This window comes from Neomonachus schauinslandi, chromosome 4, assembly GCF_002201575.2.
Source record: "Neomonachus schauinslandi chromosome 4, ASM220157v2, whole genome shotgun sequence".
Classification (NCBI taxonomy): Eukaryota; Metazoa; Chordata; class Mammalia; order Carnivora; family Phocidae; genus Neomonachus; species Neomonachus schauinslandi.
Window position 1 is genome coordinate 175114557 of NC_058406.1, and position 15478 is coordinate 175130034.

The 15478-nt window shown below is 43.2% G+C and overlaps 1 pseudogene; it reads right to left on the reverse strand.

Moving 5' to 3' along the window:
- Positions 1-1093: 1093 nt before the first annotated feature.
- Positions 1094-15307, reverse strand: LOC110579174 (annotated as a pseudogene).
- Positions 15308-15478: the final 171 nt, after the last annotated feature.

The following is a 15478-nucleotide window of genomic DNA, read 5'->3' on the forward strand; positions in this document are numbered from 1 at the left end:
GTATGGAGGTTCCTCAAAAAGTTGAAAATAGAGCTACCATATGATCCAGCAATTGCACTACTGGGTATTTACCCCAAAGATACAAAAGTAGGGGTCCGAAGGGGTACGTGCACCCCAATGTTTATAGCAGCAATGTCCACAATAGTCAAACTGTGGAAAGAGCCAAGATGTCCATCAACAGATGAATGGATAAAGAAGAGGTGGTATATATATACAATGGAATATTATGCAGCCATCAAAAGGAATGAGATCTTGCCATTTGCAACGACGTGGATGGAACTGGAGGGTATTATGTTGAGTGAAATAAGTCAAACAGAGAAAGACATGTATCATATGATCTCACTGATATGAGGAATTCTTAATCTCAGGAAACAAACTGAGGGTTGCTGGAGTGGGGGGTGGGGTGGGAAGGATGGGGTGACTGGGTGATAGACACTGGGGAGGGTATGTGCTCTGGTAAGCGCTGTGAATTGTGCAAGACTGTTGAATCACAGATCTGTACCTCTGAAACAAATAATGCAATATATGTTAAGAAAAAAAAAAGAAGAAGAAGAAGAAGAAGGTAGCAGGAGGGGAAGAATGAAGTGGGGGAAATCGGAGGGGTAGACGAACCATGAGAGACGATGGACTCTGAAAAACAAACAGGGTTCTAGAGGGGAGGGGGGTGGGAGGATGGGTTAGCCTGGTGGTGGGTATTGAGGAGGGCACATTCTGCATGGAGCACTGGGTGTTATGCACAAACAATGAATCATGGAACACTTCATCTAAAACTAATGATGTAATGTATGGGGATTAACATAAGAATAAAAATAAATAAATAGATAATACACTTGTGTCATTTTAAGCCACCAAGTTTGCAGTAATTTGTGATGACTGCAATAAAAAACTTATGCACTTATCTTAATAAAACTTCCAATTTAAAGGACTTATCAGAGAAAGGTCCCTATATTCATTTATACCAGATTTTTAAAAATTCAGTTCATATCGGGTCCTTAATGATGGGTATATTAAACTATGTTATAATCAGAAATGCATGTATAACCAACAAAACTAGTAAAATAGTGAACAATTGAAAGTTACACGGTCAGTTATTTTATATAAAAACTCCCAAAAGTTTGTTACTAGTTATAATGAGAAATATTTCATCTAAGAGTGATTTCCAAGGCAGTATCTGGAGTTTCCATAAAAAAACAGAACCTTCCATCTCAGAAGAAGGGATATCAAGAAGAGGACCAGAATTCTCTACTTCCAAGTTCAGTGATTCACCCTGTTCATTACTCAGGTTTTAATTATTTTTCCTTTGAATCTCTTGCTCTTCCAACTCCAAAGATTTATCTGAAGCTGGAGCTACAACGGTGTCATCTTCATTTTCACGCAGAAAGCTACAAATCATGTTGGGTCTATAGGAGAAATCATTGTCCTTGATTTGCAGGCATTTCACACCACCTATGCTTTCTTCTCCTTCTTTCTTTTCTGTCAAAGACGTTCTTGTCATGCTGAGCTATAATTGCATGGCATTTATATTTTAGTATTGTTTTATTACTGCCTTCTGCATCACCATGTTCAACATTTGCTTCAAATGTAACATAGGTTCCACGAGTGTCTTCATACTCTCCAGCAAGGACATAGCTGCCCACTTGTAGAATGGGCCTCTCACAACAGGGAAATCCAAATCAAAACCTCAATGAGATACCACCTCACACCAGTCAGAATGGCTAAAATTAACAAGTCAGGAAATGACAGATGTTGGTGGGGATGCGGAGAAAGGGGAACCCTCCTACACTGTTGGTGGGAATGCAAGCTGGTGCAACCACTCTGGAAAACAGTATGGAGGTTCCTCAAAAAGTTGAAAATAGAGCTACCATATCACCCAGCAATTGCGCTACTGGGTATTTACCCCAAAGATACAAATGTAGGGATTCGAAGGGGTACATGCACCCCAATGTTTATAGCAGCAATGTCCACAATAGCCAAACTGTGGAAAGAGCCAAGATGTCCATCGACAGATGAATGGATAAAGAAGAGGTGGTATATATATACAATGGAATATTATGCAGCCATCAAAAGGAATGAGATCTTGCCATTTGCAACGACGTGGATGGAACTGGAGGATATTATGCTGAGCGAAATAAGTCAATCAGAGAAAGACATGTATCATATGATCTCACTGATATGAAGAATTCTTAATCTCAGGAAACAAATTGAGGGTTGTTGGAGTGGTGGGGGGTGGGAGGGATGGGGTGACTGGGTGATAGACACTGGGGAGGGTATGTTCAATTCACACTGTGAATTGTGCAAGACTGTTGAATCACAGATCTGTACCTCTGAAACAAATAATACATTATATGTTAAAAAAAAAACAAAAAGAAGAAGATAGCAGGAAGGGAAAAATGAAGGGGGGGAATCGGAGGGGGAGAAGAACCATGAGAGACTATGGATTCTGAGAAACAAACTGAGGGTTTTAGAGGGGAGGGGGGTGGGGAGATGAGTTAGCCTGGTGATGGGTATTAAAGAGGGCACGTTCTGCATGGAGTACTGGGTGTTATATGCAAACAATGAATTATGGAACACTACATCAAAAACTAATGATGTAATGTATGGTGATTAACAGAACATAATAAAAAAATTTAAAAAAAGAATATAAGGAAATGGATAAAAAAAAAAAAGAATGGGCGTCTCAGTGTGAAGTCTCTAAATCTTGTATTTATTTTCACATTTTGATAGAAAGTCTGACTCAATAACTCTGGACAATTCCATCAGAACCAACTGCTCTACTTCTTCTTCTTCCTCTTTCTGGTCCTGCTGGATCCACTCTCAGTTGCCACCATGATTCCACAACATTTTCATTGTCTTGATAAATCCTTCAAGTTACCTGGGAGATGGTTATCACAACCACATTATAATTCCAGAAACTGAGGCTAAGGGACTGAGTCACATGCCACAGTTAGTAAGGGATGGTGTCAAAGTTTGAACCAGGCATGTCCCCTCCATGGCTCATTGCTCTCACAATTGGACAACGTGATGTCATTGGTGGAAAGTTTAAAGGTTAAACTTTTGCTAAAGGTCAAGGGTGAGCCGGTATAAAACAAACAGCCACCAAGTACGGCGTGCCTGTTTTTTAGGAGCTATCACTCAGCTGCAGCAGCAGCAGAGAAACTTTTCCATCCTATCTCAGACCTCATGCAAATTCCCTCACAGCAACATTGGCTTTGTGAAGAATTACATTTCCTGCTGCAGTGATTAGATAGACAGGCTCCTTTAAGTCCTATCAGCCAGACCTTAGCCCTGTGTTTTGCTGGTAAGTCTTTGAATACACTCTTCATGCCAGCTTTCTCCCTCTTTGCAGTGGGATAATAATGCAAGGCTCTGTGTCTTTCATTCACTTCAATCTACATCATTTCCTTTGAAATGTACCTATTTCCCTGTTAGCAAGACAGGTGGTACTACCCTGGTTTGTGAGTGATAGAACTGAGGACCAGAAGAGCCCAAGGCCATGGTTGAAGGTCACACAGGTTAGCACCCCATAAACACTTCCATCCATCCTAGTACTGACAAATGGTATGATATACTTTTCTGTGTATCTGTCTCTTTTCCTCACGGCAGAGTACCTTGAGGGCAGAAGCTTTGTCTTCCACTTGTATTTTTCTAAGGTATAGCCAAGAGTCTGGAGCATATCAATGTGTAACACATTTAAAAAGTAGGTCCTTGAGTGGAATCTGGGATTCCGATTACTCCTGAATGTTTACCTCTAGCCCTCAACACACTTTGCAACTCAAGACATATCTAAATGCCAACTTGATATCTCTACATGCATGCTGCAGGCATCACAAGAATAACGTGACTAAAGCAGAACTCTTTATTTCTCACTACAAACCTGCTTTCCCTGGGTTTTGCCATCCCATTAAGTAGCTTCATAGTGTTGTACACCAGAAACTGAGTTATCCTTGATCTTTTTGACTTTTTTTTTTCTTTTGTCTACTTTTCAGGCCTAATTGGTCACCAAGTCCTCTGGACTCTATATTCAGAACGCATCCAGAATTGTCCACTTCTTCCAGCTCCCTGGTCTTTACCCCAGTCCAAGCCACCATCTTCTCTTATCTGAGCCATCACAAATACTGTCCCCACTGGTTCTATTCCACTCATGTCCTCTTGCAATTCATTCCCCAGGAAGCACTCAGGATGATCTTTTAAAAAGAAAAATAAGACCAAATCACTCTTCCACTTAAGACTCTTTGCTGGCTTTCTTGTCATTGAAACAAAGAAATAAACAGACAAATTCAAACTTCTTTCCTTGGTTTGTAAAACCCCCTGTGATCTGATTGTACCACTCCTGTGACTCTATTCATTACCTCTCTCCTTGTGTTCTCCATGTTCCAGCCATGCTAACTTGCTTGATATTCCTTTGACTTTCCAAGTTCACTCAAGCTGAAAGGCATTTGCACTGGCTATTCCCTTGGTCTGGAGTGACTTGTCTCTTCATCCTGTTTACATGGCTGGTTTCTTCCTGTCATTCAAACCTCAGCCTACATGTGACCTCTTCAGAGAGGCCAGCCCCGACCACCCGTTTTAGGCAGCCACATATCTACTGTCTCCCAAATTATCTTATCTTAAGTCTCTCTTTGGACAACATCTATTCTGATCTGAAATTCTTCTTGTTGTTTCTTTTGTCTGTTTCTCCCTCTAGCTTTCCACCCTCTGGATTATAAACTCCAGGAGAACAGGAATCCTCTTGTCCGTTTCAATGCTATGTCCCTTATATAGTGCCTGAAATATAGCTTGAGTCCCATGAATATTTATGCAATGGCTCTCAGAGGTGTCACTTCACACTGTATAGTGATTGTCGGTGCTTTCTGCAGGGTGGATGGTCAAGGATTAGAAGGCTGTCTAAATTAATTCTTCAACAGCCTGGAATGAGCTATGTTTTTATACCTTGTTTTTCAGAGGAGTCAATTGATGCTCAGAGAGGTTGAGGAAGTTGCTTATGGTTAATAGTTCATCATGACTAATTAGACCTGGAAGGCGAGGGAAAGAAAGGAATCAAGGATAATTCAGATTTCTGGTATGAGAAAACATGCCACTCTCTCCTAAGATGGGAAAATCTGGGTGAAAACAGGTTTTCAAAGGGAAATCTAGAGTTCTCCTTTGGCCATGTTATTCTTGTAGTGCCCAAAGACGCCTTCTTCTTCCTAATGAGAGGGTCAAGATTTGAGCTCCTGCTCTGAGCCCCAAATGTCATGCTGTCTTCCCCAACAGTGTTTTGAACTTTCACAGTCTCTTTCTTTCCCTGCAAGTGGGGTGCTCCATCTAAGTGATTTTCCATCCAACTTGGAGAGGTGGTGGGCCATGCATTTCTGCAGTCTTGAGATAAGGAAGATAATATTCCAACTGGGAAGTGTAAGTGATACCTCTTAAAAGGAGGCCAAGGAGGCAGTTTGCTTTGTATGTTGATGACTGATAAGTGGGGCCTTTGAAGGTTTGGGGGAAGAAGTGAATTTCATGGTCAGAATGGGGAGGAGGGAAAGCACAGGAAGGGCAACCTTTGCCTACAGCCAGGTCTGTGATAATAATGTTACCCCCTAACATGGACAGGGCTTTACAGTTTCCAAAGTATTTCACATTGCTTATCATTTGTGAACCTCTCAACAACCTGCAACATGGGATGTTTATTCCTGATAAACAAAAGAGGGAACTGAGGATCAATAGTATTAAGTAGTTGTCCAAGGTTATAGAGTTCCAAGTGAGATGAGGCAGACCTCGAAAGCTGGTCGTCCAAGTAACATCCAGGCTCCACATGCCACCCTTCTCAAAGAAACCCTGTGGCCCTTCATCTCCATCCCCATGTGGAAGACCCTATCCCTCTCTCCCTTCTACTTGCCTCTATATTTTGTCCACTTCAGTTCTGAATTTCATTGTCCTGCCAAACTAGCTGAAAAGCTGAGTTTATTACGCTCTGGGGCGTCTGTTGAAGAATTAGCTATCAGTCAGTTCCAGGAAGGTTATTGAGAAAGAACAAAGCAGTGAGGGTAGTCGGGAGGATGTGTGTTGCTTGATGGTACTCATAGATCTGTTTCTTGTGCTTGAGGTCAATGTTTCTCAAACTTTAATGAGCTAGAGAATCATGTGGAGAGCTTATTAAAATCCAGATTACTGGGTCCCACCTACCAGAGATGTTGATTGAGAAGATCTCATGGATAGAACCCAAGAATCTGCATTTCTACATAATGCTGATGATGCTGGTCCAAAGACCGCTTTGAGCAGCACTGCTCTAAAGCAGCTGCACCTGCTTGCCCTCCTTGGCAAAGTCCAGCTGAGGGAGATAATCTCAGGTGGTGTTGATAGAAGTATCTATTGATACAATCTTTCAGGGGCGGGGGAGCAATTGGCAACTCCAAATTCTGAAAAGTGTGTTTTGACCAACAGTTCCACTTCTGGGAAATTTATCTTAAAGGAGTAATTAAGAATATAAGCAAAAATTTAGGTACTATGTGCCAGGCATTTTTTAGAAGCCCAATAAATCTTTGTAGAATGATTTGAAGGAGAAGATGCTCATTACCGAAGCGTTTATAATGGGGAAAAATTGGAAGCAATCTAAATGTACAAATGTCAAAAAGGACTGATTGATGACCTTAACATACCTATTCTCAGTTGGAAACCAGGTTCCTTTAAAATGTTAGAAAGGATCGTGACAATATAGGATATGTGAAAACAATTAGCATGACTTCATTTTGTTACATATTTTCAAAAACAATAGTGATGAGATATCAGTTAATTCATGTTGTGATGAATGCTGTTTTTCTGCTTTTTGTTCATGATAAACATGTATCAGTTGCATCACAAAATAAAACTTGTCTAAAATCAGCATAAAAGTAATTCTTTGAGAGCTCAATTCTCTGATTCAGGACTTTTTCCTGGATCTGCCATCTTGGAGAAAGCAGGAATTTTTAGGTTGGAGGGAGGAATGTTCTTTGCCTCTGAAGAGGCTGTTGCAAACCCAGTTAATGGAAACCAGATGTGTTTGAACCTCGGCTTTCCGGCTGGGTTGCTCTTTATCTTGGAGCCCACCCTTAACTCTGGCATGAGCTATCCTTTCCTGCGGGGCTGATGTGCAAGGCTGGTTTTTAGTGGAGGTGAGCACCTTAGGGATGTAAACATTAACTGGATTGGGCATTATTTTGAAGTCACCTTGGGCAAATTGTATACATCTCCTTTGAAACTTTTAAATTAGTCAGTCAGTATTAACTAGCAATGATTGTTAGATCAACATTTCAGTGGACGTGATTGATTGCTGTTTGATAATTTAAAAAATAGCAAGAACACTGGTATCTGCTTTCTGCATGAAAAGAAATGTTACCACTGATAATCTCTATAGCAGATATGATGTTAAAAGCATGAAACTTTACTCATCTGGACTGTTAAAATGAACAACATTGCCTATGCTTAGCTGAATTGTGGGTTCTCTTTCCATTTTGCAAGTATTTTCATGAAATAGGTATTGACTTTCTAATCACTCACTAAAAATGTAATAAAATAGGAACTAGTTAAGAAAGATGTTGCTAGAGGGGAAGAGGCAATTCAGTAGGTGGGAAATTTATAATTTAGAGATGGGCATGTAGAACCTGGCAGTAATCTGTGTGATTATTGATAAATTGCTTCAGGGATCTGCCTTCATTTCTAAATTTTTGACTTGTGTGGATTTTGAAGTCAGACATTTAAGTTAGTGTTATGTTTATCAGCTGTGTAACCTGTGGGGGGGGCAGAGCGGGGGAGGAAATCCTCCATCTTTTTGGGTTGCAGTTACCTTGTTGCAAAAAAGACAACCTAGATCCTCACATTAAATAGGTCCCGCTCAATACATGTTTGTTGTGGTAATGATGCTGATGGTTAATACCGAATCTCAGCAAATCTTCCACCTATGCACAGATTCGACCCTATTCACTAAGCCAGAGAGTGAAAATGCATTTATACTCATTAGTTTTATTATGAGAGTGATGACATAACAATCCATTGGAAAAGAGTTAAAAAGAAAAGGTCCTGTAATCCCAACACTTCAGAACAGTCATTGACGGATACTTTTTTTTTTAAAGATTTTATTTATTTATTTGATACTTTTTATAGTGAAGGTCAGCAAGGTTAGAAAAATAAAAACTCTGAGTTTCAGGTTGGAGGTTGGATAAGAAGGACCTTAATTTCTCTTCGACTCTGAATCTCTTGATTCCAAGGACCTACAAAGTTAATTTGGAGATACCTTCTTTTCCAAGTAGTTTTGAGGTTTAGCTGAAAAAATAATGAAATACTCTTTAAGACATTGAACCTCAGCACTAATTTTTATGAGAAGATATTGGAGATACAATAGTTTCATTCATTCAACAATTCAACAAATATTTAATGACTTACATATATTTGGAACTATGTACTGGGGATTACAGTGGTGAACAACAGCAATAAAAAACAGTCTCTGCCCTGGTGGATGTTACAGGGTGATTCAGGAGACATACTTTAAAGATTTTTTTTTTTTTTTTATTCATGAGAGACAGAGCGAGAGAGAAAGGCAGAGGGAGAAACAGGCTCCCAAGGAGCAGGGAGCCCGATGCGGGACTCGATCCCAGGACCCTGAGATCATGACCTGAGCCGAAGGCAGACGCTTAACCATCTGAGCCACCCAGGCGCCCCAGGAGACATACTTTAAACAAGCAATCACATATATAAATACAGAGTTCCAAATTGTCATAGGGATTCACAAAGACAAGTAGAGAGTTCTAAGAGGGGGTGTAACTGGGAGCCTGGTTTAATTGGGGAGTCAGATAATATCTTTTAAGTGATGCTTATGATGGCAGATGGATAGAAATCAATAAGCTTAAGGGACAGGATGGGTCAGGCTTAAGGAGTATGGGAGTGAGGGCTCCAAAGTGAGAAATAACTTGGTCTTATTTGAGGATATGAAAGAATAGCATTGTAGTTAGAGCACAGGGAGGGAGAGGGTGCATGGCACAAGATGAAGCTGGGGAAGTCAGCTGGGTCACACAGAGAGGGATTTGCTGCTGTGGCAAACTATTTGGATTATCCAAAGTGCAAAAGGGGACACTGAAGGGTTTGGAGAGGGCAAGTGGCCTAATCTCTCCCTGCTGTGTGGAGATTGGATTAAAGCAAGGGGTGGTGGCAAACGGAGAAGCAGGGAGGACAGATAGAGGCCCCTGGAGTGGTCTAGAAAAATGATGATGATGACTTGACTTAGGATAAGGTCAATGAAGGGTTGGAAAGTGGGTGATTTGAGTATTTTTGAAGTCAACTTCATAGGACTTGGTGAAAAACTACTCATAAGAGTTAAGGAGAAGGACGGTCAGGAGTGGCTCTCAGATTTCTGGTCTAAGAAACTTGACAGAGGGCAGTCCCTGTCCCTGAGAGAGGGGGAGCAAAGGGGAGATTGGGGTCAGATCTTTAACAGGTTGATTTTGAGATAGATACATGTGAGACATTCAAGTGAAGATGGCAAGTAGGCAGTTGAATATACAAATCTGGCAATTGCATATGGCTCATTTCTTTTGATGACTCTAAGAACCAATGAGCTTCTCGACTGCTTTTGTAGTTTTTAGTTCTTGTCCATCTCTGAGGCATCTATGAGGCAATATGAGGTGATTTCTGTATTACCTTACTTAGCCCTGTTATGCAGTAAACCGTTGTTCTGTTCTAGCTAGCTATCTCTATCATCGTCTTTATTACCTTTTATCACCTGTCTACTGAATTTAGTTTTCTGATATCCATTCATCCATCCATCCATCCATCCATCCATCCACCCATCCATTTCCCCAGAAATAGACATATGCCCTAGATCAGAAGGGCACTTACAAGATCATTAATCTATTCACTGTATAGATAAGAAAATTGAGGTCTAGTGGAGAGAAACTTCTAGTCCAGAGGCACTCGGTGCCACTTAAAATTCCACTTCTGCTTGTTGCATCTACTCCATTTCCTGAACCAGTATTTGTCATCACCGTGGCTCCTTGGAGAATGGCTCTGCCAGAAGGCAAGAAAGACAACACTGCGAGGCCTCACTAGGTAGAGTGTGCCCCACTTTCCAGCATTTCTCCCCCATGGTGTTTAAATGTGTGGGGCTCCCCTTTGAAGTCCTGCAGAGTGAAAGCACCAGCAGGCGGCCTCTTCCAAGGAATCTGCAGTCAGTCTGCTAACAGGCAGCTTGTCTCCCCTGCTGCTGGGGCAAGACAGAGAACAGGTTTATAACAGGGGACAAGATAATGATCAAAGGACAACTTAGACTGATGGTTTCAGAAAATCTTGTGTGATTGATTTAGAGGTGGAGATGGAGGGACCTGCTGGCCTCTGAAGGTTGCAGATTTGGAAACTGCCAGGAGTTAACTCTTTGGGAACTGCTGTACCTCGTACCCCCAGAACAGATGGAATGAAGCATCAACAGGGTCGTATCAAAGTCTACTTTCTTTTAAAGAGCTCTGCCTGTCCTGACTTACCTCTGCCTTGAAATCACCCCAAACTTCAATGATGGAATGAAATAAAAAAGGAGGAAAGTCAAAGAGGATAAATCTACTGCTAATTTCTATTCTGAATACATTAACCCAGGAGTCAAACTGATCCTAATAAGCTCAATGGTTATGTTTCTTGGCCAATCACTGTAGTGCATGCTTATTAAGTGCCTGCCAAGTGCTAGGCACCGCCGGGAGCTTAGGGGCTTGAAAGTAAGAAGATGGATTTCTCTGTGTTGTGGCTCTGGGCTCCACATTTAGTCTTATTATCCCTCCATTCTCCCCATCATGAGACCACACACTAGTCTCCCTCTGGCCACAGACCTTGGCCTCTCTTGCCAAGAAGGTCCTGCTGCCCCTGGTCTGTCCTTTGAACATTTCTTTATCTTTCCAGTCTCATCTCAAAGGATGAGTCCCCAGGCTTCAGAGAGTGACTGGCTGTGTACTTGTGGGGAGTAAAGCCCAAAACTATGGAAGCCACTTGGAGACATCCCCTCGGAAAGGTGACAAGAGCTGTCCAGCATTAGAAATTGCTGCTCACTTGCTCTGCAGAAGTGGTGTTTGGGGGTGGGGTGGGGTGAAGGGTGGTGGCAAAGGTGTGTGAACTGAAAGAAGGCATGGCACAAGCAGAATGTAGCCCCTTTGTGACCAGCCTCATGACTGCTCATCTTCATCATGCTTAGTTTCTTCCTCTGTACAGTGGGAAGAAAACTGCCTCCTCTCCAGGTTGCTAGGGTAATAGAAATAGGTGATGATTATGAAGCAAAGAGCATCCCTCTGCCCACCTCTGTCAGTTTCAGTTTTCTGGAAAGCAGCTGCGAGACAGAAATAAATGGGCAAGAGCCTTGTTGGGGGAAATGCTGGTGCAGGACCAAAAGGAGAGTGAGTCGGGGAGGGGCAAAGAGGCTCCTCCTGTGGTATGGGCGTGGCCCTTGGGAAGTAGAGGGGAAGTAGGAGGAGGCAGGAAGAGCTTGAGACCCCACCGCAGCTCTGATGAAGTCTCAGCCAACAGACGAGGAAGCCAGAGCCGACTGTCCCCTCAAGGCCTCCTGCACTGAGAGGTGCAATGGCCTGGTCCTAGTCTCCCTGCTGTGCACAGTCATCAGCTAGGAGCAGCCCTGAGAACAAGGCCCTGGGCCCTCGGCATGAGCGTCTGCCAGATCCTCGCGATGTGGCACTGGAGGCTGTCTGAGCTCCTTCCAGCAGGTTCTGTGTGGAGAGACATCTGAGAAGCAAACCACCACCGCGGCCACACACCCCTCTTTCTTCTTCCCTTGTCTGGGTGCAACCGGGCTGAACATTTCTACCACTTATTGTATCAGTCCGCCAAGACTGCCATAACCAAATACCACAGAATCAGTGGCTTAAACAACAGGAATTCACCTTCTCACAGTTCTGAAAGCTGTGGGCAGAGTTTGTGTCTCCTAAGTGCTCTCTCTGTGGCTTGTAGACGGCCATATTCTCCCCGTGTCCTCACGTGGTCTTTGCTCTGTGTGTGCACCACTGCTGTTGCTGTTTATAGGGACCCTGTCATATTGGAGTAGGGCTCCACCCTATGACCTCATTTAATTTTAATCTCCTCCACAAAGGCCCTGTCTCAGTACAGTCGCCTTGGGAGTTAGGGCTCCAAAATATAAAATTTGGGAGACACAATTCAGTTCATCACACTCCTGAACTTCACCCAGTTGTCTCTTCCCTCTCTTCATTCAGTTAATGTTCCTCCCCTCTCTTCTCCCTGCTCCCTCCCTCTCCTCCACCCCCTCCCCCCTCTCTCTCTCCTCCCTCTCTCATTCTTCAAATTAAGAGCCTGTCATATTTACCCAGTGTGCTAGGGATGGAGAGATAAAGATGCAGTTCTCTCCCTCAGGAGATGACCACTTACTGGGAAGGTGCTAGTTGGGACTGCCAGGTGCTCTGATGAGAGTGAGCCTGCAGGTTGGAAAAAACACAAAGGAGAGATCTCTGATCCAACCTAGGCTTGCTGGGGGTAGTCCAAGAATGCTTCTTAGAGGAGGTGGCATCCAAATGAGTGTTAAAGAAAGGGTAGAATTTAGCCTGGAAAAAGATGTATGTACAAGTACAAGGGGTCCTGAGAGATTACAACCTGTTCAGCCAAGCACTGTTAGTCCAGCATGTCTGGGGCATGGGGCAAGGGCTGGGATGTGTGGGAGCCAAGAAGAGAGGGGTCATGCTGGTGCTGGTGCTGGCGCTGAGGGACTGTAGATCACACAAATCCTGATGCCCTGCTTGGAGCTTGAGTTTATCCTGAAGGCTGTGACAATGTCCCTTTCCCTCCTCCCTTCCTTCTGGTGATTAAATATATTAACAAACCAGCTCTCCATTTCAGGGTGCCTGGACTCGATCTAAGGTTCATGGTGCTTTTTCTCTTTCTTTGCCAAATCACAGATGCAAATGATGCTTATGTGGAAAAGGCATCTTTCCCTTCCCTCCTGCGCCTTCCTTGCCCCCACCTGCCCACTCTGAAGCTAAACCTGCTGCTCACAGACATGCAGCTATCCCTGTGCTATAAACAGGGACACACCACCGTCCCCCTGTTATTAGTGTAGCTGCTGAGCACGTCAAGCAAATGCCTTCCTCTTAGGAGCAGCATGCGAAACGGCCCAGAAACATCATATTAAGACCTGAAAGAGGCAATTTAAATTTTCTGTGGCTGTGGAGATACCACCGACATGGTGATTACATATGTTGAGCAAGTGTAATGCAGCAGGATGCCCTGTAATTGGGGATCCCAGACTGTGGGCTGTAGTTGGGGGTGAAGACCTGGTGAAAGGGGCATGCGCTGCTGGACAGTGCTCCTGTACGGTAGGTGTATCACACAGGTTCTCGGGGTTATTCATCTCCGACGCAGAAACAGAGAGCAAGCCCTGAGTCTAGAGACCTGGTTGCTGCCAATGAGGAAGATCAGGCTTGGGAGAAGTGTTGGGGTAAGGTCATTGTCACACAGCTAGTCCGTGGCAGAGTCAGAACTAGAATTCAGGACACCGAAATGCAAGTCCAAATCCCACTCACTTGTTCATGAAGCATATTTTCAATGCTTACAAAGTTCCAGGCTCTGTAGAAGGGAATTGGGACACACAGGGAATGAGGAAAAGGAATCTCCCACCTGGGAGTTTATAGTCTGACTATGTCCTAGAAGCATCCTGGTATTTAACAGAAAATACCAAAGCCTGGCCCTAACCCCAGAAATGTTGACCTAATGGGACTTTGGAGGGGCACAGGTATCAGCATTTTCTAAAGCTCCCCATGATGTAGAACTGTTGGTCCAGAGTCGTGCTGTCCAGCATGTGGCTATTGAGCATGCGCAATGTGCTATGAGACCAAGTTCGAGCAAAAGAATAAAAAAAAATCTCAGGAATAATTTCTTATGTTGATGCAACATTGAAATGATAATACTTTGGATATGTTGGGTTCAGTAAAATATATCATTAAAACTAGTTTCACCTGTTTCTTTTTACTGTTTAAAAATGTGGCTGCTGGGGCACCTGGGAGGTACTGTTGATTTCGTGCCGGACTCTTGATTTCAGCTCAGGTCTTGATCGCAGGGTGGTGGGATCGAGCCCCACATAGGGCTCTGTTCTCAGCTTGGAGTCTGCTTGAGGCTCTCTCTCTCCCTCAGCCTCTCCCTGCCACCGCCCCTAAAATAAATAAATCTTTTCCAAAAATGTGGCTGCTAGAAAATTGGAAATACATATGTGGCTCATATTAAGATTCCATTGGAGAGCCCTGGTCTAGAGACATTAACATTTTCTTTAACCACTCTACAATCTCTCTCTCTCTGGTTCATACACACAAGGACACAAAATAGTATAAATAGAGTGGCCCCTGATCATATCTTGGGCAGAAGTAGAAAGAAACTTTGCCCTCAAGTCACACTGCCTGGGTTCTAATCTCAGCTTCAATGATTATTTGTTGGATGACCTTGGGTAAGTCAACTCTCTGTGCCTCTATTTCTCCATCTGTAAAATGAGGAGAATGGGGCTATTTAAGTTTTCATTGAGATAATGTTAGTTATTATTATTACTCTCCCCCCTCTGGGTCTTTTCTGTTGAAATTTGCTTCTCAAACCCCGTTCTGTGACCACCTGCCAACGAACTGAAACCTTGTCTTAGTCACTTACCGAATGCATAATTACTTCTAGCTAATTGCAGTCTGCAAGCATCAATTTAATTTCATATTATAATCCGTTGTCATAACAAAAAATGTAGCCCCTTCTGGGGCGCCTGGGTGGCTCAGTCGGTTAGGTGTCCAACTCTTGATTTTGGCTCAGGTCATGATCTCAGGGTTGAGATGGAGCCCTCTGTCAGGCTCCGTGCTCAGTGGGGAGTCTGAGGATTTTCTTTCTCTCCCTCTTCCCCTCCCCCTGCTTATACTTTCTCTCTCTTTCTAAAATAAATAAATAAATCTTTAAAAAAAGGTAGCCTTTTCTCCTTCTCACTGCCTTTTTGTTAACGTCCAAGGAAAAGAGAAGTTAGATGAAAATAAGATGAGTCAATGCCCCACCCCATTCCCTCCTCCCAGTTTCTTTACCAGTTTCAAATGACACTTTGAGCTGGGGAGCTTACCAGTGGAAGCCAGGCTAAAATATTCAGGCAGATTTCTTTCTGAATAAGTTTCATTGAGACTTAGGAGTTTATCTTTGGTGGCAGGAATGTCTGGATGAGGACTAAGCGCAGGGCTGACTAGATAAATCTTTGTCCAACCTGTGGGAGCATTTCTTCCATCTTCAGGCTGTTGGGCTCAAAGTAAAGATAGTCCCGTCCCTTTAAGATCCCGCACTGCATGCTTCGCTCCATGCTAACGGAAGTCTTGACACAGCCCTGTCCTGCCAATATCCCAGTTCCTTTAGAAGATCAAAGCATTGCAAACATTTTTGGGGGGTGCAGTAGGAATGAAAACGAGTTATTATTTCATCAGAATCTTCAGAAGTTCTGGTCTGGGACTCATCCTGGGATGAAGGGGATAGA